The sequence below is a fragment of the Hyla sarda genome, unplaced genomic scaffold (genome assembly GCF_029499605.1).
Source record: "Hyla sarda isolate aHylSar1 unplaced genomic scaffold, aHylSar1.hap1 scaffold_447, whole genome shotgun sequence".
In the NCBI taxonomy this organism is placed as follows: Eukaryota; Metazoa; Chordata; class Amphibia; order Anura; family Hylidae; genus Hyla; species Hyla sarda.
Window position 1 is genome coordinate 67,928 of NW_026610460.1, and position 22,994 is coordinate 90,921.

Consider the following 22,994-nt stretch of genomic DNA (forward strand, 5'->3'; position numbering starts at 1 on the left):
TAACATGGGGGGGTCTCCTGGCTGTTCACACAGGTGTGTCATTGCTGTACATTGACCATGCATTGCTTCTGTGGTATTGCAAAGGCAAAGACAAATGCTTCCAGCCATCCATTGCACTAATGGATTGGTCATCAGCTGGCTGTCTATGTCCCGCATCAATATAGACCAAAGTACAGAGGGTTAGGCTATGCTATAGTGCACCTACCTGATGCATCAGAAGGTGCGAGGCCCTTGCTAAATTCTGTGCACAGACTTTGAGATCTATGCTTTAGACTGTATCTAAACCTGCTCCAACATGGACTGACATTCTGGCCTACTTTCAGCCGATGCGACTTGTCTGTCGCTGAACAGTCGCTTTTTATGTATTCAGCACCTATGTATAATGTTGTAAAAATGCTCTAGAAGCTAAAGTCGCAGAAATGTCACACATATTTGGCCTGCAACTTTCTGTGCGACAAATTCAGACAGGAAAAATCAGTATAAATCCTTAGAAAATTATCCCCCAGTGTCTCCATCTGCTGGCGGTATTGAATAAGCATTGCTGCACTGATGGGGTATGCATTAGACGAAAAAAAAGAAGAAAAAGAAGAATAATACGCCCAGAAAAGAGGCGAAAAGGAGAAAAACGTAAAAAAACGTGAAAAAAAAGTAAGAGGAAGAGAAGGGAAAAAAAGGTGGAAATGGGTTTAAAAGTGATTTCGGCGGAGAAATATATATATATATATATATATATATATATATATATATATATATATACGCGCACACACACACATATATATAAACGTATTCTCCGTTGAGATATTGCAGCCGCTGCTGTGTCCAGGCCCAGGAGCCTTAGCACTGTGCTGTGATGTCACTCAATACCACTGACATCACTAGGTGTAAACAACATCTCTCCTTTGCTGTGTATGTGACTATGGAGCTGTTTGGTGATGTCGTCTATTATGGCCTTCATAGAAGCAACAGGAGATTGTTGCATCCATCTAGAACCCTCAGAACTACAGTGCTATGATGTCACTCACTTCCACAGGCCTTGCAGAGTGTAAACAACAACAACCCAGCTTTGTTGTGTATGTAACCATAGGGATTGTGATGTCACCTAGAACCTTCACAGCAGCGACAGCTTTATGAGGAGCATCAGCACTGCTCTGCCTGAGCAGAACCATCACCGCCATAGGTTGTCAAATAACCCGGATTTAACCCACACAGGTAAGTCCAATGGGGTGCAGGCATGTCCTCTATGCTTACAGCTTCCCGTGGGTGTTGGTTTGATACCGTTTGGGGACAGCCAAGGAGGCATCTGCAGGCAACAAAGGTAGGTGTGTGCTTGTGTGTGTGTTTCCTATGCAGATCCTAAGCCCAGTGTCACATGCAAGTAGGAGGAGTAAGAAGGGTTCCTGGCAAATCCGGGTTATGGATTGCATTTAAAAAGGCCCCGTGGGAGTGCAATGGGCCCCTGTCTTGCTGCTTAGCAATAATGGTATGGGTTTAGGTTCTGCTGTGTGTACTGGTGGTTGACTGCCCCCCAGCCCAGAGTGTGCATGGAAAATTGTCTGGCAGCCTCCCTGACAGCAAGCAGTGATAGTGCCCATGAAGGGGACCTTGTTGGGCCCGCCCCTTTCACGGTTATCGCTTCTCGGCCTTTTGGCTAAGATCAAGTGTAGTATCTGTTCTTATCAGTTTAATATCTGATACGTCCCCTATCTGGGGACCATATATTAAATGGATTTTTGAGAACGGGGGCCGATTTCGAAGCTTGCTTCCGTCGCCCTATGCATTGACCCGATATGGCAGTATCTTCGGGTACAGTGCACCACCCCCTTACAGGGTTAAAAAGAAAGATTCCTACTTTCATTGCTACCTGCTTGCTGGCTAGCCAGCTAGCCAGCCCTGTGGGCCTTGCTGCTGCTGCTGCTGCTGCTGCTGCAGCCAAAAAACAAAAGGTGGTGCTGCTGCTGCTTCTGCTGCTTCTGCTTGTGTCTGGCCGCTGTTGGAGCGTCCAGGCACAGGACTTCTGCTGCTGCTGACTAAATGGCCTCCTTAATTGGATCATTTGAGTAGCCAGCACACCTGTGCAGGTAGGGCATGACATGATAGGCAGCTGCCTTGATAGCGGGTGGGTGCTGAATGTTCCTAATTGACAAAATAAGATTAATGCTTATGAAGAAATATAAAATCTCATCCCTTCCCCAATATCGCGCCACACCCCTACCCCTTAATTCCCTGGTTGAACTTGATGGACATATGTCTTTTTTCGACCGTACTAACTATGTAACTATGTAACATAACATGGGGGGGTCTCCTGGCTGTTCACACAGGTGTGTCATTGCTGTACATTGACCATGCATTGCTTCTGTGGTATTGCAAAGGCAAAGACAAATGCTTCCAGCCATCCATTGCACTAATGGATTGGTCATCAGCTGGCTGTCTATGTCCCGCATCAATATAGACCAAAGTACAGAGGGTTAGGCTATGCTATAGTGCACCTACCTGATGCATCAGAAGGTGCGAGGCCCTTGCTAAATTCTGTGCACAGACTTTGAGATCTATGCTTTAGACTGTATCTAAACCTGCTCCAACATGGACTGACATTCTGGCCTACTTTCAGCCGATGCGACTTGTCTGTCGCTGAACAGTCGCTTTTTATGTATTCAGCACCTATGTATAATGTTGTAAAAATGCTCTAGAAGCTAAAGTCGCAGAAATGTCACACATATTTGGCCTGCAACTTTCTGTGCGACAAATTCAGACAGGAAAAATCAGTATAAATCCTTAGAAAATTATCCCCCAGTGTCTCCATCTGCTGGCGGTATTGAATAAGCATTGCTGCACTGATGGGGTATGCATTAGACGAAAAAAAAGAAGAAAAAGAAGAATAATACGCCCAGAAAAGAGGCGAAAAGGAGAAAAACGTAAAAAAACGTGAAAAAAAAGTAAGAGGAAGAGAAGGGAAAAAAAGGTGGAAATGGGTTTAAAAGTGATTTCGGCGGAGAAATATATATATATATATATATATATATATATATATATATATATATACGCGCACACACACACATATATATAAACGTATTCTCCGTTGAGATATTGCAGCCGCTGCTGTGTCCAGGCCCAGGAGCCTTAGCACTGTGCTGTGATGTCACTCAATACCACTGACATCACTAGGTGTAAACAACATCTCTCCTTTGCTGTGTATGTGACTATGGAGCTGTTTGGTGATGTCGTCTATTATGGCCTTCATAGAAGCAACAGGAGATTGTTGCATCCATCTAGAACCCTCAGAACTACAGTGCTATGATGTCACTCACTTCCACAGGCCTTGCAGAGTGTAAACAACAACAACCCAGCTTTGTTGTGTATGTAACCATAGGGATTGTGATGTCACCTAGAACCTTCACAGCAGCGACAGCTTTATGAGGAGCATCAGCACTGCTCTGCCTGAGCAGAACCATCACCGCCATAGGTTGTCAAATAACCCGGATTTAACCCACACAGGTAAGTCCAATGGGGTGCAGGCATGTCCTCTATGCTTACAGCTTCCCGTGGGTGTTGGTTTGATACCGTTTGGGGACAGCCAAGGAGGCATCTGCAGGCAACAAAGGTAGGTGTGTGCTTGTGTGTGTGTTTCCTATGCAGATCCTAAGCCCAGTGTCACATGCAAGTAGGAGGAGTAAGAAGGGTTCCTGGCAAATCCGGGTTATGGATTGCATTTAAAAAGGCCCCGTGGGAGTGCAATGGGCCCCTGTCTTGCTGCTTAGCAATAATGGTATGGGTTTAGGTTCTGCTGTGTGTACTGGTGGTTGACTGCCCCCCAGCCCAGAGTGTGCATGGAAAATTGTCTGGCAGCCTCCCTGACAGCAAGCAGTGATAGTGCCCATGAAGGGGACCTTGTTGGGCCCGCCCCTTTCACGGTTATCGCTTCTCGGCCTTTTGGCTAAGATCAAGTGTAGTATCTGTTCTTATCAGTTTAATATCTGATACGTCCCCTATCTGGGGACCATATATTAAATGGATTTTTGAGAACGGGGGCCGATTTCGAAGCTTGCTTCCGTCGCCCTATGCATTGACCCGATATGGCAGTATCTTCGGGTACAGTGCACCACCCCCTTACAGGGTTAAAAAGAAAGATTCCTACTTTCATTGCTACCTGCTTGCTGGCTAGCCAGCTAGCCAGCCCTGTGGGCCTTGCTGCTGCTGCTGCTGCTGCTGCTGCTGCTGCAGCCAAAAAACAAAAGGTGGTGCTGCTGCTGCTTCTGCTGCTTCTGCTTGTGTCTGGCCGCTGTTGGAGCGTCCAGGCACAGGACTTCTGCTGCTGCTGACTAAATGGCCTCCTTAATTGGATCATTTGAGTAGCCAGCACACCTGTGCAGGTAGGGCATGACATGATAGGCAGCTGCCTTGATAGCGGGTGGGTGCTGAATGTTCCTAATTGACAAAATAAGATTAATGCTTATGAAGAAATATAAAATCTCATCCCTTCCCCAATATCGCGCCACACCCCTACCCCTTAATTCCCTGGTTGAACTTGATGGACATATGTCTTTTTTCGACCGTACTAACTATGTAACTATGTAACATAACATGGGGGGGTCTCCTGGCTGTTCACACAGGTGTGTCATTGCTGTACATTGACCATGCATTGCTTCTGTGGTATTGCAAAGGCAAAGACAAATGCTTCCAGCCATCCATTGCACTAATGGATTGGTCATCAGCTGGCTGTCTATGTCCCGCATCAATATAGACCAAAGTACAGAGGGTTAGGCTATGCTATAGTGCACCTACCTGATGCATCAGAAGGTGCGAGGCCCTTGCTAAATTCTGTGCACAGACTTTGAGATCTATGCTTTAGACTGTATCTAAACCTGCTCCAACATGGACTGACATTCTGGCCTACTTTCAGCCGATGCGACTTGTCTGTCGCTGAACAGTCGCTTTTTATGTATTCAGCACCTATGTATAATGTTGTAAAAATGCTCTAGAAGCTAAAGTCGCAGAAATGTCACACATATTTGGCCTGCAACTTTCTGTGCGACAAATTCAGACAGGAAAAATCAGTATAAATCCTTAGAAAATTATCCCCCAGTGTCTCCATCTGCTGGCGGTATTGAATAAGCATTGCTGCACTGATGGGGTATGCATTAGACGAAAAAAAAGAAGAAAAAGAAGAATAATACGCCCAGAAAAGAGGCGAAAAGGAGAAAAACGTAAAAAAACGTGAAAAAAAAGTAAGAGGAAGAGAAGGGAAAAAAAGGTGGAAATGGGTTTAAAAGTGATTTCGGCGGAGAAATATATATATATATATATATATATATATATATATATATATATACGCGCACACACACACATATATATAAACGTATTCTCCGTTGAGATATTGCAGCCGCTGCTGTGTCCAGGCCCAGGAGCCTTAGCACTGTGCTGTGATGTCACTCAATACCACTGACATCACTAGGTGTAAACAACATCTCTCCTTTGCTGTGTATGTGACTATGGAGCTGTTTGGTGATGTCGTCTATTATGGCCTTCATAGAAGCAACAGGAGATTGTTGCATCCATCTAGAACCCTCAGAACTACAGTGCTATGATGTCACTCACTTCCACAGGCCTTGCAGAGTGTAAACAACAACAACCCAGCTTTGTTGTGTATGTAACCATAGGGATTGTGATGTCACCTAGAACCTTCACAGCAGCGACAGCTTTATGAGGAGCATCAGCACTGCTCTGCCTGAGCAGAACCATCACCGCCATAGGTTGTCAAATAACCCGGATTTAACCCACACAGGTAAGTCCAATGGGGTGCAGGCATGTCCTCTATGCTTACAGCTTCCCGTGGGTGTTGGTTTGATACCGTTTGGGGACAGCCAAGGAGGCATCTGCAGGCAACAAAGGTAGGTGTGTGCTTGTGTGTGTGTTTCCTATGCAGATCCTAAGCCCAGTGTCACATGCAAGTAGGAGGAGTAAGAAGGGTTCCTGGCAAATCCGGGTTATGGATTGCATTTAAAAAGGCCCCGTGGGAGTGCAATGGGCCCCTGTCTTGCTGCTTAGCAATAATGGTATGGGTTTAGGTTCTGCTGTGTGTACTGGTGGTTGACTGCCCCCCAGCCCAGAGTGTGCATGGAAAATTGTCTGGCAGCCTCCCTGACAGCAAGCAGTGATAGTGCCCATGAAGGGGACCTTGTTGGGCCCGCCCCTTTCACGGTTATCGCTTCTCGGCCTTTTGGCTAAGATCAAGTGTAGTATCTGTTCTTATCAGTTTAATATCTGATACGTCCCCTATCTGGGGACCATATATTAAATGGATTTTTGAGAACGGGGGCCGATTTCGAAGCTTGCTTCCGTCGCCCTATGCATTGACCCGATATGGCAGTATCTTCGGGTACAGTGCACCACCCCCTTACAGGGTTAAAAAGAAAGATTCCTACTTTCATTGCTACCTGCTTGCTGGCTAGCCAGCTAGCCAGCCCTGTGGGCCTTGCTGCTGCTGCTGCTGCTGCTGCTGCTGCAGCCAAAAAACAAAAGGTGGTGCTGCTGCTGCTTCTGCTGCTTCTGCTTGTGTCTGGCCGCTGTTGGAGCGTCCAGGCACAGGACTTCTGCTGCTGCTGACTAAATGGCCTCCTTAATTGGATCATTTGAGTAGCCAGCACACCTGTGCAGGTAGGGCATGACATGATAGGCAGCTGCCTTGATAGCGGGTGGGTGCTGAATGTTCCTAATTGACAAAATAAGATTAATGCTTATGAAGAAATATAAAATCTCATCCCTTCCCCAATATCGCGCCACACCCCTACCCCTTAATTCCCTGGTTGAACTTGATGGACATATGTCTTTTTTCGACCGTACTAACTATGTAACTATGTAACATAACATGGGGGGGTCTCCTGGCTGTTCACACAGGTGTGTCATTGCTGTACATTGACCATGCATTGCTTCTGTGGTATTGCAAAGGCAAAGACAAATGCTTCCAGCCATCCATTGCACTAATGGATTGGTCATCAGCTGGCTGTCTATGTCCCGCATCAATATAGACCAAAGTACAGAGGGTTAGGCTATGCTATAGTGCACCTACCTGATGCATCAGAAGGTGCGAGGCCCTTGCTAAATTCTGTGCACAGACTTTGAGATCTATGCTTTAGACTGTATCTAAACCTGCTCCAACATGGACTGACATTCTGGCCTACTTTCAGCCGATGCGACTTGTCTGTCGCTGAACAGTCGCTTTTTATGTATTCAGCACCTATGTATAATGTTGTAAAAATGCTCTAGAAGCTAAAGTCGCAGAAATGTCACACATATTTGGCCTGCAACTTTCTGTGCGACAAATTCAGACAGGAAAAATCAGTATAAATCCTTAGAAAATTATCCCCCAGTGTCTCCATCTGCTGGCGGTATTGAATAAGCATTGCTGCACTGATGGGGTATGCATTAGACGAAAAAAAAGAAGAAAAAGAAGAATAATACGCCCAGAAAAGAGGCGAAAAGGAGAAAAACGTAAAAAAACGTGAAAAAAAAGTAAGAGGAAGAGAAGGGAAAAAAAGGTGGAAATGGGTTTAAAAGTGATTTCGGCGGAGAATATATATATATATATATATATATATATATATATATATATATACGCGCACACACACACATATATATAAACGTATTCTCCGTTGAGATATTGCAGCCGCTGCTGTGTCCAGGCCCAGGAGCCTTAGCACTGTGCTGTGATGTCACTCAATACCACTGACATCACTAGGTGTAAACAACATCTCTCCTTTGCTGTGTATGTGACTATGGAGCTGTTTGCTGTTTGGTGATGTCGTCTATTATGGCCTTCATAGAAGCAACAGGAGATTGTTGCATCCATCTAGAACCCTCAGAACTACAGTGCTATGATGTCACTCACTTCCACAGGCCTTGCAGAGTGTAAACAACAACAACCCAGCTTTGTTGTGTATGTAACCATAGGGATTGTGATGTCACCTAGAACCTTCACAGCAGCGACAGCTTTATGAGGAGCATCAGCACTGCTCTGCCTGAGCAGAACCATCACCACCATAGGTTGTCAAATAACCCGGATTTAACCCACACAGGTAAGTCCAATGGGGTGCAGGCATGTCCTCTATGCTTACAGCTTCCCGTGGGTGTTGGTTTGATACCGTTTGGGGACAGCCAAGGAGGCATCTTTAGGCAACAAAGGTAGGTGTGTGCTTGTGTGTGTGTTTCCTATGCAGATCCTAAGCCCAGTGTCACATGCAAGTAGGAGGAGTAAGAAGGGTTCCTGGCAAATCCGGGTTATGGATTGCATTTAAAAAGGCCCCGTGGGAGTGCAATGGGCCCCTGTCTTGCTGCTTAGCAATAATGGTATGGGTTTAGGTTCTGCTGTGTGTACTGGTGGTTGACTGCCCCCCAGCCCAGAGTGTGCATGGAAAATTGTCTGGCAGCCTCCCTGACAGCAAGCAGTGATAGTGCCCATGAAGGGGACCTTGTTGGGCCCGCCCCTTTCACGGTTATCGCTTCTCGGCCTTTTGGCTAAGATCAAGTGTAGTTCTGCTCACTTGGTCTGGCCAGAGGGTGTCTGGGGTACCCGGCTCCTTTGCCTGGGGGGATCGTCCTTCTTAACGGAGGGACTTCACCCCCCTGCTGCTATCAGGGAGCCGGCTTAGTCCCCAGACAACGGGAGGCGATCCCCACCTACCTACTTCGGTGGGGGAGGTGTCTGGACATCATGGACATGGAGGAAGATTGCGGTTTTTCTTCGGAAGGCGTGCCGCCTTTTGCGAGATTTCGGAATGGAGTTCGTATTTCCCTGCTCGATGTCCGGAAGAAGGAAAGAGGCCTTGTCTTTGTCGTGGAAGAAGTGCTGTTTAAGTTGCTGGAAGTCAAGAGGGAGCAAATCCTATCCATGCTTGAGTTTCCCAGAAGTGGATACTACGACGTGGTGCTGGCTTCTGAAGAGGACTATGAGTCATTTTGGAACATATTGCAGCAAAAGAAGGTATGTCCGGTTTTGGAAGGGGTGGAGATAGTTCCACATTTCCCACGTAGAGAACGATTGGTGACTATAAGGATGTATAGCCCATATACTTCGGAGGAGGATATCGTTACCTTTTTGTCTCGACTCTGTGACAGTGTTCTGCCTAAAGGCAAGGTATTTAATCAATATGGACTATGGACCACCAAGTGGAGGTTCCATGTGAAATTTAAAATGGCAGATGGCAAGTTAGTGATCCCCCCAGGACGGTTTAAAATTGGTTCTGTGAACGGGGATCTGTATTTTTCTGGCATGCAAGATTTTTGCCGCAAATGTAAACAGTACGGTCACAGAAAGGAGGATTGCACGTTTTTGTGGTGTTTCAAGTGTCAAGAGGAGGGTCACGACGTGGAAAATTGTCAAAAGAAAAGGAAATGCCATCTGTGTGGTGAGGAGGGCCATCTGCTTGGCTCGTGTCCTAAGAAAAAGTCTGAGAAAAATTCAGAGAAAAAGGAAGCTGTAAAAAGAAGCAGAGAGGAACCAGCTGAAGTGAAAGAACCAGAAGTGGAGCAGGTTCCAACTAGAAGACCTACAGAGCAGAAGAAGAAGAGAGAGGAGGAAGTGTATGTGCCAGTGCAGTATTTTGGTGTGCTTGGTGGTTTGTTGGAAAATTTGTCGGAAGCAGAAAGAAAAACGTTTGACAAAGATATGATGGATCTAAAGATAGGCTTGAAGAACCGGGAGGAAGAAGCTCGGGATAAAGTCTATTTTTCTTTCAAGGCAGACATGAACCGTTTTGTTGAAACGTATAAAATTCCAGGCTGGTTAGCGTCTCAAGTTAAGAAAGATATAGCAAATGGCAATATCAGTCGAGGACTGATAGACTTTCTAATGGTGTTTGCATGGAGGAAGGGGATGACCTTCTAATTTGGTTTTGCTTAATTAGAAAGTAATGTTTGGTTTTGCTATTTTATGTTGTTTCTTATTTTGTTTTTAAATGTTCTATTTTGTTTCATTAGTGTTTAAGAAAAGAAATAAAAACATGTTACCTGATGATGAACACAAAATTGAGTTCCAAATAAGATCTTGGAACTCTGAGTGAGTTCTGAGGGCTAACTTAAAAAAAAAAAAATCTGTTCTTATCAGTTTAATATCTGATACGTCCCCTATCTGGGGACCATATATTAAATGGATTTTTGAGAACGGGGGCCGATTTCGAAGCTTGCTTCCGTCGCCCTATGCATTGACCCGATATGGCAGTATCTTCGGGTACAGTGCACCACCCCCTTACAGGGTTAAAAAGAAAGATTCCTACTTTCATTGCTACCTGCTTGCTGGCTAGCCAGCTAGCCAGCCCTGTGGGCCTTGCTGCTGCTGCTGCTGCTGCAGCCAAAAAACAAAAGGTGGTGCTGCTGCTGCTTCTGCTGCTTCTGCTTGTGTCTGGCCGCTGTTGGAGCGTCCAGGCACAGGACTTCTGCTGCTGCTGACTAAATGGCCTCCTTAATTGGATCATTTGAGTAGCCAGCACACCTGTGCAGGTAGGGCATGACATGATAGGCAGCTGCCTTGATAGCGGGTGGGTGCTGAATGTTCCTAATTGACAAAATAAGATTAATGCTTATGAAGAAATATAAAATCTCATCCCTTCCCCAATATCGCGCCACACCCCTACCCCTTAATTCCCTGGTTGAACTTGATGGACATATGTCTTTTTTCGACCGTACTAACTATGTAACTATGTAACATAACATGGGGGGGGGGGGTCTCCTGGCTGTTCACACAGGTGTGTCATTGCTGTACATTGACCATGCATTGCTTCTGTGGTATTGCAAAGGCAAAGACAAATGCTTCCAGCCATCCATTGCACTAATGGATTGGTCATCAGCTGGCTGTCTATGTCCCGCATCAATATAGACCAAAGTACAGAGGGTTAGGCTATGCTATAGTGCACCTACCTGATGCATCAGAAGGTGCGAGGCCCTTGCTAAATTCTGTGCACAGACTTTGAGATCTATGCTTTAGACTGTATCTAAACCTGCTCCAACATGGACTGACATTCTGGCCTACTTTCAGCCGATGCGACTTGTCTGTCGCTGAACAGTCGCTTTTTATGTATTCAGCACCTATGTATAATGTTGTAAAAATGCTCTAGAAGCTAAAGTCGCAGAAATGTCACACATATTTGGCCTGCAACTTTCTGTGCGACAAATTCAGACAGGAAAAATCAGTATAAATCCTTAGAAAATTATCCCCCAGTGTCTCCATCTGCTGGCGGTATTGAATAAGCATTGCTGCACTGATGGGGTATGCATTAGACGAAAAAAAAGAAGAAAAAGAAGAATAATACGCCCAGAAAAGAGGCGAAAAGGAGAAAAACGTAAAAAAACGTGAAAAAAAAGTAAGAGGAAGAGAAGGGAAAAAAAGGTGGAAATGGGTTTAAAAGTGATTTCGGCGGAGAAATATATATATATATATATATATATATATATATATATATATATATATATACGCGCACACACACACATATATATAAACGTATTCTCCGTTGAGATATTGCAGCCGCTGCTGTGTCCAGGCCCAGGAGCCTTAGCACTGTGCTGTGATGTCACTCAATACCACTGACATCACTAGGTGTAAACAACATCTCTCCTTTGCTGTGTATGTGACTATGGAGCTGTTTGGTGATGTCGTCTATTATGGCCTTCATAGAAGCAACAGGAGATTGTTGCATCCATCTAGAACCCTCAGAACTACAGTGCTATGATGTCACTCACTTCCACAGGCCTTGCAGAGTGTAAACAACAACAACCCAGCTTTGTTGTGTATGTAACCATAGGGATTGTGATGTCACCTAGAACCTTCACAGCAGCGACAGCTTTATGAGGAGCATCAGCACTGCTCTGCCTGAGCAGAACCATCACCGCCATAGGTTGTCAAATAACCCGGATTTAACCCACACAGGTAAGTCCAATGGGGTGCAGGCATGTCCTCTATGCTTACAGCTTCCCGTGGGTGTTGGTTTGATACCGTTTGGGGACAGCCAAGGAGGCATCTGCAGGCAACAAAGGTAGGTGTGTGCTTGTGTGTGTGTTTCCTATGCAGATCCTAAGCCCAGTGTCACATGCAAGTAGGAGGAGTAAGAAGGGTTCCTGGCAAATCCGGGTTATGGATTGCATTTAAAAAGGCCCCGTGGGAGTGCAATGGGCCCCTGTCTTGCTGCTTAGCAATAATGGTATGGGTTTAGGTTCTGCTGTGTGTACTGGTGGTTGACTGCCCCCCAGCCCAGAGTGTGCATGGAAAATTGTCTGGCAGCTCCCTGACAGCAAGCAGTGATAGTGCCCATGAAGGGGACCTTGTTGGGCCCGCCCCTTTCACGGTTATCGCTTCTCGGCCTTTTGGCTAAGATCAAGTGTAGTATCTGTTCTTATCAGTTTAATATCTGATACGTCCCCTATCTGGGGACCATATATTAAATGGATTTTTGAGAACGGGGGCCGATTTTGAAGCTTGCTTCCGTCGCCCTATGCATTGACCCGATATGGCAGTATCTTCGGGTACAGTGCACCACCCCCTTACAGGGTTAAAAAGAAAGATTCCTACTTTCATTGCTACCTGCTTGCTGGCTAGCCAGCTAGCCAGCCCTGTGGGCCTTGCTGCTGCTGCTGCTGCTGCTGCTGCTGCAGCCAAAAAACAAAAGGTGGTGCTGCTGCTGCTTCTGCTGCTTCTGCTTGTGTCTGGCCGCTGTTGGAGCGTCCAGGCACAGGACTTCTGCTGCTGCTGACTAAATGGCCTCCTTAATTGGATCATTTGAGTAGCCAGCACACCTGTGCAGGTAGGGCATGACATGATAGGCAGCTGCCTTGATAGCGGGTGGGTGCTGAATGTTCCTAATTGACAAAATAAGATTAATGCTTATGAAGAAATATAAAATCTCATCCCTTCCCCAATATCGCGCCACACCCCTACCCCTTAATTCCCTGGTTGAACTTGATGGACATATGACTTTTTTCGACCGTACTAACTATGTAACTATGTAACATAACATGGGGGGGTCTCCTGGCTGTTCACACAGGTGTGTCATTGCTGTACATTGACCATGCATTGCTTCTGTGGTATTGCAAAGGCAAAGACAAATGCTTCCAGCCATCCATTGCACTAATGGATTGGTCATCAGCTGGCTGTCTATGTCCCGCATCAATATAGACCAAAGTACAGAGGGTTAGGCTATGCTATAGTGCACCTACCTGATGCATCAGAAGGTGCGAGGCCCTTGCTAAATTCTGTGCACAGACTTTGAGATCTATGCTTTAGACTGTATCTAAACCTGCTCCAACATGGACTGACATTCTGGCCTACTTTCAGCCGATGCGACTTGTCTGTCGCTGAACAGTCGCTTTTTATGTATTCAGCACCTATGTATAATGTTGTAAAAATGCTCTAGAAGCTAAAGTCGCAGAAATGTCACACATATTTGGCCTGCAACTTTCTGTGCGACAAATTCAGACAGGAAAAATCAGTATAAATCCTTAGAAAATTATCCCCCAGTGTCTCCATCTGCTGGCGGTATTGAATAAGCATTGCTGCACTGATGGGGTATGCATTAGACGAAAAAAAAGAAGAAAAAGAAGAATAATACGCCCAGAAAAGAGGCGAAAAGGAGAAAAACGTAAAAAAACGTGAAAAAAAAGTAAGAGGAAGAGAAGGGAAAAAAAGGTGGAAATGGGTTTAAAAGTGATTTCGGCGGAGAATATATATATATATATATATATATATATATATATATATATATATATACGCGCACACACACACATATATATAAACGTATTCTCCGTTGAGATATTGCAGCCGCTGCTGTGTCCAGGCCCAGGAGCCTTAGCACTGTGCTGTGATGTCACTCAATACCACTGACATCACTAGGTGTAAACAACATCTCTCCTTTGCTGTGTATGTGACTATGGAGCTGTTTGGTGATGTCGTCTATTATGGCCTTCATAGAAGCAACAGGAGATTGTTGCATCCATCTAGAACCCTCAGAACTACAGTGCTATGATGTCACTCACTTCCACAGGCCTTGCAGAGTGTAAACAACAACAACCCAGCTTTGTTGTGTATGTAACCATAGGGATTGTGATGTCACCTAGAACCTTCACAGCAGCGACAGCTTTATGAGGAGCATCAGCACTGCTCTGCCTGAGCAGAACCATCACCGCCATAGGTTGTCAAATAACCCGGATTTAACCCACACAGGTAAGTCCAATGGGGTGCAGGCATGTCCTCTATGCTTACAGCTTCCCGTGGGTGTTGGTTTGATACCGTTTGGGGACAGCCAAGGAGGCATCTGCAGGCAACAAAGGTAGGTGTGTGCTTGTGTGTGTGTTTCCTATGCAGATCCTAAGCCCAGTGTCACATGCAAGTAGGAGGAGTAAGAAGGGTTCCTGGCAAATCCGGGTTATGGATTGCATTTAAAAAGGCCCCGTGGGAGTGCAATGGGCCCCTGTCTTGCTGCTTAGCAATAATGGTATGGGTTTAGGTTCTGCTGTGTGTACTGGTGGTTGACTGCCCCCCAGCCCAGAGTGTGCATGGAAAATTGTCTGGCAGCCTCCCTGACAGCAAGCAGTGATAGTGCCCATGAAGGGGACCTTGTTGGGCCCGCCCCTTTCACGGTTATCGCTTCTCGGCCTTTTGGCTAAGATCAAGTGTAGTATCTGTTCTTATCAGTTTAATATCTGATACGTCCCCTATCTGGGGACCATATATTAAATGGATTTTTGAGAACGGGGGCCGATTTTGAAGCTTGCTTCCGTCGCCCTATGCATTGACCCGATATGGCAGTATCTTCGGGTACAGTGCACCACCCCCTTACAGGGTTAAAAAGAAAGATTCCTACTTTCATTGCTACCTGCTTGCTGGCTAGCCAGCTAGCCAGCCCTGTGGGCCTTGCTGCTGCTGCTGCTGCTGCTGCTGCTGCAGCCAAAAAACAAAAGGTGGTGCTGCTGCTGCTTCTGCTGCTTCTGCTTGTGTCTGGCCGCTGTTGGAGCGTCCAGGCACAGGACTTCTGCTGCTGCTGACTAAATGGCCTCCTTAATTGGATCATTTGAGTAGCCAGCACACCTGTGCAGGTAGGGCATGACATGATAGGCAGCTGCCTTGATAGCGGGTGGGTGCTGAATGTTCCTAATTGACAAAATAAGATTAATGCTTATGAAGAAATATAAAATCTCATCCCTTCCCCAATATCGCGCCACACCCCTACCCCTTAATTCCCTGGTTGAACTTGATGGACATATGACTTTTTTCGACCGTACTAACTATGTAACTATGTAACATAACATGGGGGGGTCTCCTGGCTGTTCACACAGGTGTGTCATTGCTGTACATTGACCATGCATTGCTTCTGTGGTATTGCAAAGGCAAAGACAAATGCTTCCAGCCATCCATTGCACTAATGGATTGGTCATCAGCTGGCTGTCTATGTCCCGCATCAATATAGACCAAAGTACAGAGGGTTAGGCTATGCTATAGTGCACCTACCTGATGCATCAGAAGGTGCGAGGCCCTTGCTAAATTCTGTGCACAGACTTTGAGATCTATGCTTTAGACTGTATCTAAACCTGCTCCAACATGGACTGACATTCTGGCCTACTTTCAGCCGATGCGACTTGTCTGTCGCTGAACAGTCGCTTTTTATGTATTCAGCACCTATGTATAATGTTGTAAAAATGCTCTAGAAGCTAAAGTCGCAGAAATGTCACACATATTTGGCCTGCAACTTTCTGTGCGACAAATTCAGACAGGAAAAATCAGTATAAATCCTTAGAAAATTATCCCCCAGTGTCTCCATCTGCTGGCGGTATTGAATAAGCATTGCTGCACTGATGGGGTATGCATTAGACGAAAAAAAAGAAGAAAAAGAAGAATAATACGCCCAGAAAAGAGGCGAAAAGGAGAAAAACGTAAAAAAACGTGAAAAAAAAGTAAGAGGAAGAGAAGGGAAAAAAAGGTGGAAATGGGTTTAAAAGTGATTTCGGCGGAGAAATATATATATATATATATATATATATATATATATATATATACGCGCACACACACACATATATATAAACGTATTCTCCGTTGAGATATTGCAGCCGCTGCTGTGTCCAGGCCCAGGAGCCTTAGCACTGTGCTGTGATGTCACTCAATACCACTGACATCACTAGGTGTAAACAACATCTCTCCTTTGCTGTGTATGTGACTATGGAGCTGTTTGGTGATGTCGTCTATTATGGCCTTCATAGAAGCAACAGGAGATTGTTGCATCCATCTAGAACCCTCAGAACTACAGTGCTATGATGTCACTCACTTCCACAGGCCTTGCAGAGTGTAAACAACAACAACCCAGCTTTGTTGTGTATGTAACCATAGGGATTGTGATGTCACCTAGAACCTTCACAGCAGCGACAGCTTTATGAGGAGCATCAGCACTGCTCTGCCTGAGCAGAACCATCACCGCCATAGGTTGTCAAATAACCCGGATTTAACCCACACAGGTAAGTCCAATGGGGTGCAGGCATGTCCTCTATGCTTACAGCTTCCCGTGGGTGTTGGTTTGATACCGTTTGGGGACAGCCAAGGAGGCATCTGCAGGCAACAAAGGTAGGTGTGTGCTTGTGTGTGTGTTTCCTATGCAGATCCTAAGCCCAGTGTCACATGCAAGTAGGAGGAGTAAGAAGGGTTCCTGGCAAATCCGGGTTATGGATTGCATTTAAAAAGGCCCCGTGGGAGTGCAATGGGCCCCTGTCTTGCTGCTTAGCAATAATGGTATGGGTTTAGGTTCTGCTGTGTGTACTGGTGGTTGACTGCCCCCCAGCCCAGAGTGTGCATGGAAAATTGTCTGGCAGCCTCCCTGACAGCAAGCAGTGATAGTGCCCATGAAGGGGACCTTGTTGGGCCCGCCCCTTTCACGGTTATCGCTTCTCGGCCTTTTGGCTAAGATCAAGTGTAGTATCTGTTCTTATCAGTTTAATATCTGATACGTCCCCTATCTGGGGACCATATATTAAATGGATTTTTGAGAACGGGGGCCGATTTCGAAGCTTGCTTCCGTCGCCCTATGCATTGACCCGATATGGCAGTATCTTCGGGTACAGTGCACCACCCCCTTACAGGGTTAAAAAGAAAGATTCCTACTTTCATTGCTACCTGCTTGCTGGCTAGCCAGCTAGCCAGCCCTGTGGGCCTTGCTGCTGCTGCTGCTGCTGCTGCTGCAGCCAAAAAACAAAAGGTGGTGCTGCTGCTGCTTCTGCTGCTTCTGCTTGTGTCTGGCCGCTGTTGGAGCGTCCAGGCACAGGACTTCTGCTGCTGCTGACTAAATGGCCTCCTTAATTGGATCATTTGAGTAGCCAGCACACCTGTGCAGGTAGGGCATGACATGATAGGCAGCTGCCTTGATAGCGGGTGGGTGCTGAATGTTCCTAATTGACAAAATAAGATTAATGCTTATGAAGAAATATAAAATCTCATCCCTTCCCCAATATCGCGCCACACCCCTACCCCTTAATTCCCTGGTTGAACTTGATGGACATATGTCTTTTTTCGACCGTACTAACTATGTAACTATGTAACATAACATGGGGGGGTCTCCTGGCTGTTCACACAGGTGTGTCATTGCTGTACATTGACCATGCATTGCTTCTGTGGTATTGCAAAGGCAAAGACAAATGCTTCCAGCCATCCATTGCACTAATGGATTGGTCATCAGCTGGCTGTCTATGTCCCGCATCAATATAGACCAAAGTACAGAGGGTTAGGCTATGCTATAGTGCACCTACCTGATGCATCAGAAGGTGCGAGGCCCTTGCTAAATTCTGTGCACAGACTTTGAGATCTATGCTTTAGACTGTATCTAAACCTGCTCCAACATGGACTGACATTCTGGCCTACTTTCAGCCGATGCGACTTGTCTGTCGCTGAACAGTCGCTTTTTATGTATTCAGCACCTATGTATAATGTTGTAAAAATGCTCTAGAAGCTAAAGTCGCAGAAATGTCACACATATTTGGCCTGCAACTTTCTGTGCGACAAATTCAGACAGGAAAAATCAGTATAAATCCTTAGAAAATTATCCCCCAGTGTCTCCATCTGCTGGCGGTATTGAATAAGCATTGCTGCACTGATGGGGTATGCATTAGACGAAAAAAAAGAAGAAAAAGAAGAATAATACGCCCAGAAAAGAGGCGAAAAGGAGAAAAACGTAAAAAAACGTGAAAAAAAAGTAAGAGGAAGAGAAGGGAAAAAAAGGTGGAAATGGGTTTAAAAGTGATTTCGGCGGAGAAATATATATATATATATATATATATATATATATATATATATATACGCGCACACACACACATATATATAAACGTATTCTCCGTTGAGATATTGCAGCCGCTGCTGTGTCCAGGCCCAGGAGCCTTAGCACTGTGCTGTGATGTCACTCAATACCACTGACATCACTAGGTGTAAACAACATCTCTCCTTTGCTGTGTATGTGACTATGGAGCTGTTTGGTGATGTCGTCTATTATGGCCTTCATAGAAGCAACAGGAGATTGTTGCATCCATCTAGAACCCTCAGAACTACAGTGCTATGATGTCACTCACTTCCACAGGCCTTGCAGAGTGTAAACAACAACAACCCAGCTTTGTTGTGTATGTAACCATAGGGATTGTGATGTCACCTAGAACCTTCACAGCAGCGACAGCTTTATGAGGAGCATCAGCACTGCTCTGCCTGAGCAGAACCATCACCGCCATAGGTTGTCAAATAACCCGGATTTAACCCACACAGGTAAGTCCAATGGGGTGCAGGCATGTCCTCTATGCTTACAGCTTCCCGTGGGTGTTGGTTTGATACCGTTTGGGGACAGCCAAGGAGGCATCTGCAGGCAACAAAGGTAGGTGTGTGCTTGTGTGTGTGTTTCCTATGCAGATCCTAAGCCCAGTGTCACATGCAAGTAGGAGGAGTAAGAAGGGTTCCTGGCAAATCCGGGTTATGGATTGCATTTAAAAAGGCCCCGTGGGAGTGCAATGGGCCCCTGTCTTGCTGCTTAGCAATAATGGTATGGGTTTAGGTTCTGCTGTGTGTACTGGTGGTTGACTGCCCCCCAGCCCAGAGTGTGCATGGAAAATTGTCTGGCAGCCTCCCTGACAGCAAGCAGTGATAGTGCCCATGAAGGGGACCTTGTTGGGCCCGCCCCTTTCACGGTTATCGCTTCTCGGCCTTTTGGCTAAGATCAAGTGTAGTATCTGTTCTTATCAGTTTAATATCTGATACGTCCCCTATCTGGGGACCATATATTAAATGGATTTTTGAGAACGGGGGCCGATTTCGAAGCTTGCTTCCGTCGCCCTATGCATTGACCCGATATGGCAGTATCTTCGGGTACAGTGCACCACCCCCTTACAGGGTTAAAAAGAAAGATTCCTACTTTCATTGCTACCTGCTTGCTGGCTAGCCAGCTAGCCAGCCCTGTGGGCCTTGCTGCTGCTGCTGCTGCTGCTGCTGCTGCAGCCAAAAAACAAAAGGTGGTGCTGCTGCTGCTTCTGCTGCTTCTGCTTGTGTCTGGCCGCTGTTGGAGCGTCCAGGCACAGGACTTCTGCTGCTGCTGACTAAACGGCCTCCTTAATTGGATCATTTGAGTAGCCAGCACACCTGTGCAGGTAGGGCATGACATGATAGGCAGCTGCCTTGATAGCGGGTGGGTGCTGAATGTTCCTAATTGACAAAATAAGATTAATGCTTATGAAGAAATATAAAATCTCATCCCTTCCCCAATATCGCGCCACACCCCTACCCCTTAATTCCCTGGTTGAACTTGATGGACATATGTCTTTTTTCGACCGTACTAACTATGTAACTATGTAACATAACATGGGGGGGTCTCCTGGCTGTTCACACAGGTGTGTCATTGCTGTACATTGACCATGCATTGCTTCTGTGGTATTGCAAAGGCAAAGACAAATGCTTCCAGCCATCCATTGCACTAATGGATTGGTCATCAGCTGGCTGTCTATGTCCCGCATCAATATAGACCAAAGTACAGAGGGTTAGGCTATGCTATAGTGCACCTACCTGATGCATCAGAAGGTGCGAGGCCCTTGCTAAATTCTGTGCACAGACTTTGAGATCTATGCTTTAGACTGTATCTAAACCTGCTCCAACATGGACTGACATTCTGGCCTACTTTCAGCCGATGCGACTTGTCTGTCGCTGAACAGTCGCTTTTTATGTATTCAGCACCTATGTATAATGTTGTAAAAATGCTCTAGAAGCTAAAGTCGCAGAAATGTCACACATATTTGGCCTGCAACTTTCTGTGCGACAAATTCATACAGGAAAAATCAGTATAAATCCTTAGAAAATTATCCCCCAGTGTCTCCATCTGCTGGCGGTATTGAATAAGCATTGCTGCACTGATGGGGTATGCATTAGACGAAAAAAAAGAAGAAAAAGAAGAATAATACGCCCAGAAAAGAGGCGAAAAGGAGAAAAACGTAAAAAAACGTGAAAAAAAAGTAAGAGGAAGAGAAGGGAAAAAAAGGTGGAAATGGGTTTAAAAGTGATTTCGGCGGAGAAATATATATATATATATATATATATATATATATATATATATATACGCGCACACACACACATATATATAAACGTATTCTCCGTTGAGATATTGCAGCCGCTGCTGTGTCCAGGCCCAGGAGCCTTAGCACTGTGCTGTGATGTCACTCAATACCACTGACATCACTAGGTGTAAACAACATCTCTCCTTTGCTGTGTATGTGACTATGGAGCTGTTTGGTGATGTCGTCTATTATGGCCTTCATAGAAGCAACAGGAGATTGTTGCATCCATCTAGAACCCTCAGAACTACAGTGCTATGATGTCACTCACTTCCACAGGCCTTGCAGAGTGTAAACAACAACAACCCAGCTTTGTTGTGTATGTAACCATAGGGATTGTGATGTCACCTAGAACCTTCACAGCAGCGACAGCTTTATGAGGAGCATCAGCACTGCTCTGCCTGAGCAGAACCATCACCGCCATAGGTTGTCAAATAACCCGGATTTAACCCACACAGGTAAGTCCAATGGGGTGCAGGCATGTCCTCTATGCTTACAGCTTCCCGTGGGTGTTGGTTTGATACCGTTTGGGGACAGCCAAGGAGGCATCTGCAGGCAACAAAGGTAGGTGTGTGCTTGTGTGTGTGTTTCCTATGCAGATCCTAAGCCCAGTGTCACATGCAAGTAGGAGGAGTAAGAAGGGTTCCTGGCAAATCCGGGTTATGGATTGCATTTAAAAAGGCCCCGTGGGAGTGCAATGGGCCCCTGTCTTGCTGCTTAGCAATAATGGTATGGGTTTAGGTTCTGCTGTGTGTACTGGTGGTTGACTGCCCCCCAGCCCAGAGTGTGCATGGAAAATTGTCTGGCAGCCTCCCTGACAGCAAGCAGTGATAGTGCCCATGAAGGGGACCTTGTTGGGCCCGCCCCTTTCACGGTTATCGCTTCTCGGCCTTTTGGCTAAGATCAAGTGTAGTATCTGTTCTTATCAGTTTAATATCTGATACGTCCCCTATCTGGGGACCATATATTAAATGGATTTTTGAGAACGGGGGCCGATTTCGAAGCTTGCTTCCGTCGCCCTATGCATTGACCCGATATGGCAGTATCTTCGGGTACAGTGCACCACCCCCTTACAGGGTTAAAAAGAAAGATTCCTACTTTCATTGCTACCTGCTTGCTGGCTAGCCAGCTAGCCAGCCCTGTGGGCCTTGCTGCTGCTGCTGCTGCTGCTGCTGCTGCTGCTGCAGCCAAAAAACAAAAGGTGGTGCTGCTGCTGCTTCTGCTGCTTCTGCTTGTGTCTGGCCGCTGTTGGAGCGTCCAGGCACAGGACTTCTGCTGCTGCTGACTAAATGGCCTCCTTAATTGGATCATTTGAGTAGCCAGCACACCTGTGCAGGTAGGGCATGACATGATAGGCAGCTGCCTTGATAGCGGGTGGGTGCTGAATGTTCCTAATTGACAAAATAAGATTAATGCTTATGAAGAAATATAAAATCTCATCCCTTCCCCAATATCGCGCCACACCCCTACCCCTTAATTCCCTGGTTGAACTTGATGGACATATGTCTTTTTTCGACCGTACTAACTATGTAACTATGTAACATAACATGGGGGGGTCTCCTGGCTGTTCACACAGGTGTGTCATTGCTGTACATTGACCATGCATTGCTTCTGTGGTATTGCAAAGGCAAAGACAAATGCTTCCAGCCATCCATTGCACTAATGGATTGGTCATCAGCTGGCTGTCTATGTCCCGCATCAATATAGACCAAAGTACAGAGGGTTAGGCTATGCTATAGTGCACCTACCTGATGCATCAGAAGGTGCGAGGCCCTTGCTAAATTCTGTGCACAGACTTTGAGATCTATGCTTTAGACTGTATCTAAACCTGCTCCAACATGGACTGACATTCTGGCCTACTTTCAGCCGATGCGACTTGTCTGTCGCTGAACAGTCGCTTTTTATGTATTCAGCACCTATGTATAATGTTGTAAAAATGCTCTAGAAGCTAAAGTCGCAGAAATGTCACACATATTTGGCCTGCAACTTTCTGTGCGACAAATTCAGACAGGAAAAATCAGTATAAATCCTTAGAAAATTATCCCCCAGTGTCTCCATCTGCTGGCGGTATTGAATAAGCATTGCTGCACTGATGGGGTATGCATTAGACGAAAAAAAAGAAGAAAAAGAAGAATAATACGCCCAGAAAAGAGGCGAAAAGGAGAAAAACGTAAAAAAACGTGAAAAAAAAGTAAGAGGAAGAGAAGGGAAAAAAAGGTGGAAATGGGTTTAAAAGTGATTTCGGCGGAGAAATATATATATATATATATATATATATATATATATATATATATATATATACGCGCACACACACACATATATATAAACGTATTCTCCGTTGAGATATTGCAGCCGCTGCTGTGTCCAGGCCCAGGAGCCTTAGCACTGTGCTGTGATGTCACTCAATA

At 45.7% G+C, this 22,994-nt stretch overlaps 8 non-coding genes and 1 pseudogene across 8 annotated transcripts; all 9 read left to right on the forward strand.

The window, feature by feature from the left end:
- Positions 1-1,628: 1,628 nt before the first annotated feature.
- Positions 1,629-1,819, forward strand: LOC130335094 (U2 spliceosomal RNA). The gene has a single exon (XR_008876789.1). It is a non-coding gene; the product is annotated as a U2 spliceosomal RNA (small nuclear RNA).
- A 2,092-nt stretch (positions 1,820-3,911) lies between these two features.
- LOC130335096 (U2 spliceosomal RNA) lies at positions 3,912-4,102 on the forward strand. The gene has a single exon (XR_008876791.1). It is a non-coding gene; the product is annotated as a U2 spliceosomal RNA (small nuclear RNA).
- A 2,096-nt stretch (positions 4,103-6,198) lies between these two features.
- On the forward strand, positions 6,199-6,389 carry LOC130335097 (U2 spliceosomal RNA). The gene has a single exon (XR_008876793.1). It is a non-coding gene; the product is annotated as a U2 spliceosomal RNA (small nuclear RNA).
- Positions 6,390-10,062: 3,673 nt separating this feature from the next.
- On the forward strand, positions 10,063-10,235 carry LOC130335064 (U2 spliceosomal RNA; annotated as a pseudogene).
- A 2,094-nt stretch (positions 10,236-12,329) lies between these two features.
- Positions 12,330-12,520, forward strand: LOC130335011 (U2 spliceosomal RNA). Its single transcript, XR_008876723.1, has one exon. It is a non-coding gene; the product is annotated as a U2 spliceosomal RNA (small nuclear RNA).
- A 2,096-nt stretch (positions 12,521-14,616) lies between these two features.
- LOC130335083 (U2 spliceosomal RNA) lies at positions 14,617-14,807 on the forward strand. The gene has a single exon (XR_008876779.1). It is a non-coding gene; the product is annotated as a U2 spliceosomal RNA (small nuclear RNA).
- A 2,091-nt stretch (positions 14,808-16,898) lies between these two features.
- Positions 16,899-17,089, forward strand: LOC130335098 (U2 spliceosomal RNA). Its single transcript, XR_008876794.1, has one exon. It is a non-coding gene; the product is annotated as a U2 spliceosomal RNA (small nuclear RNA).
- Positions 17,090-19,179: 2,090 nt separating this feature from the next.
- On the forward strand, positions 19,180-19,370 carry LOC130335099 (U2 spliceosomal RNA). Its single transcript, XR_008876795.1, has one exon. It is a non-coding gene; the product is annotated as a U2 spliceosomal RNA (small nuclear RNA).
- Positions 19,371-21,463: 2,093 nt separating this feature from the next.
- Positions 21,464-21,654, forward strand: LOC130335100 (U2 spliceosomal RNA). Its single transcript, XR_008876796.1, has one exon. It is a non-coding gene; the product is annotated as a U2 spliceosomal RNA (small nuclear RNA).
- Positions 21,655-22,994: the final 1,340 nt, after the last annotated feature.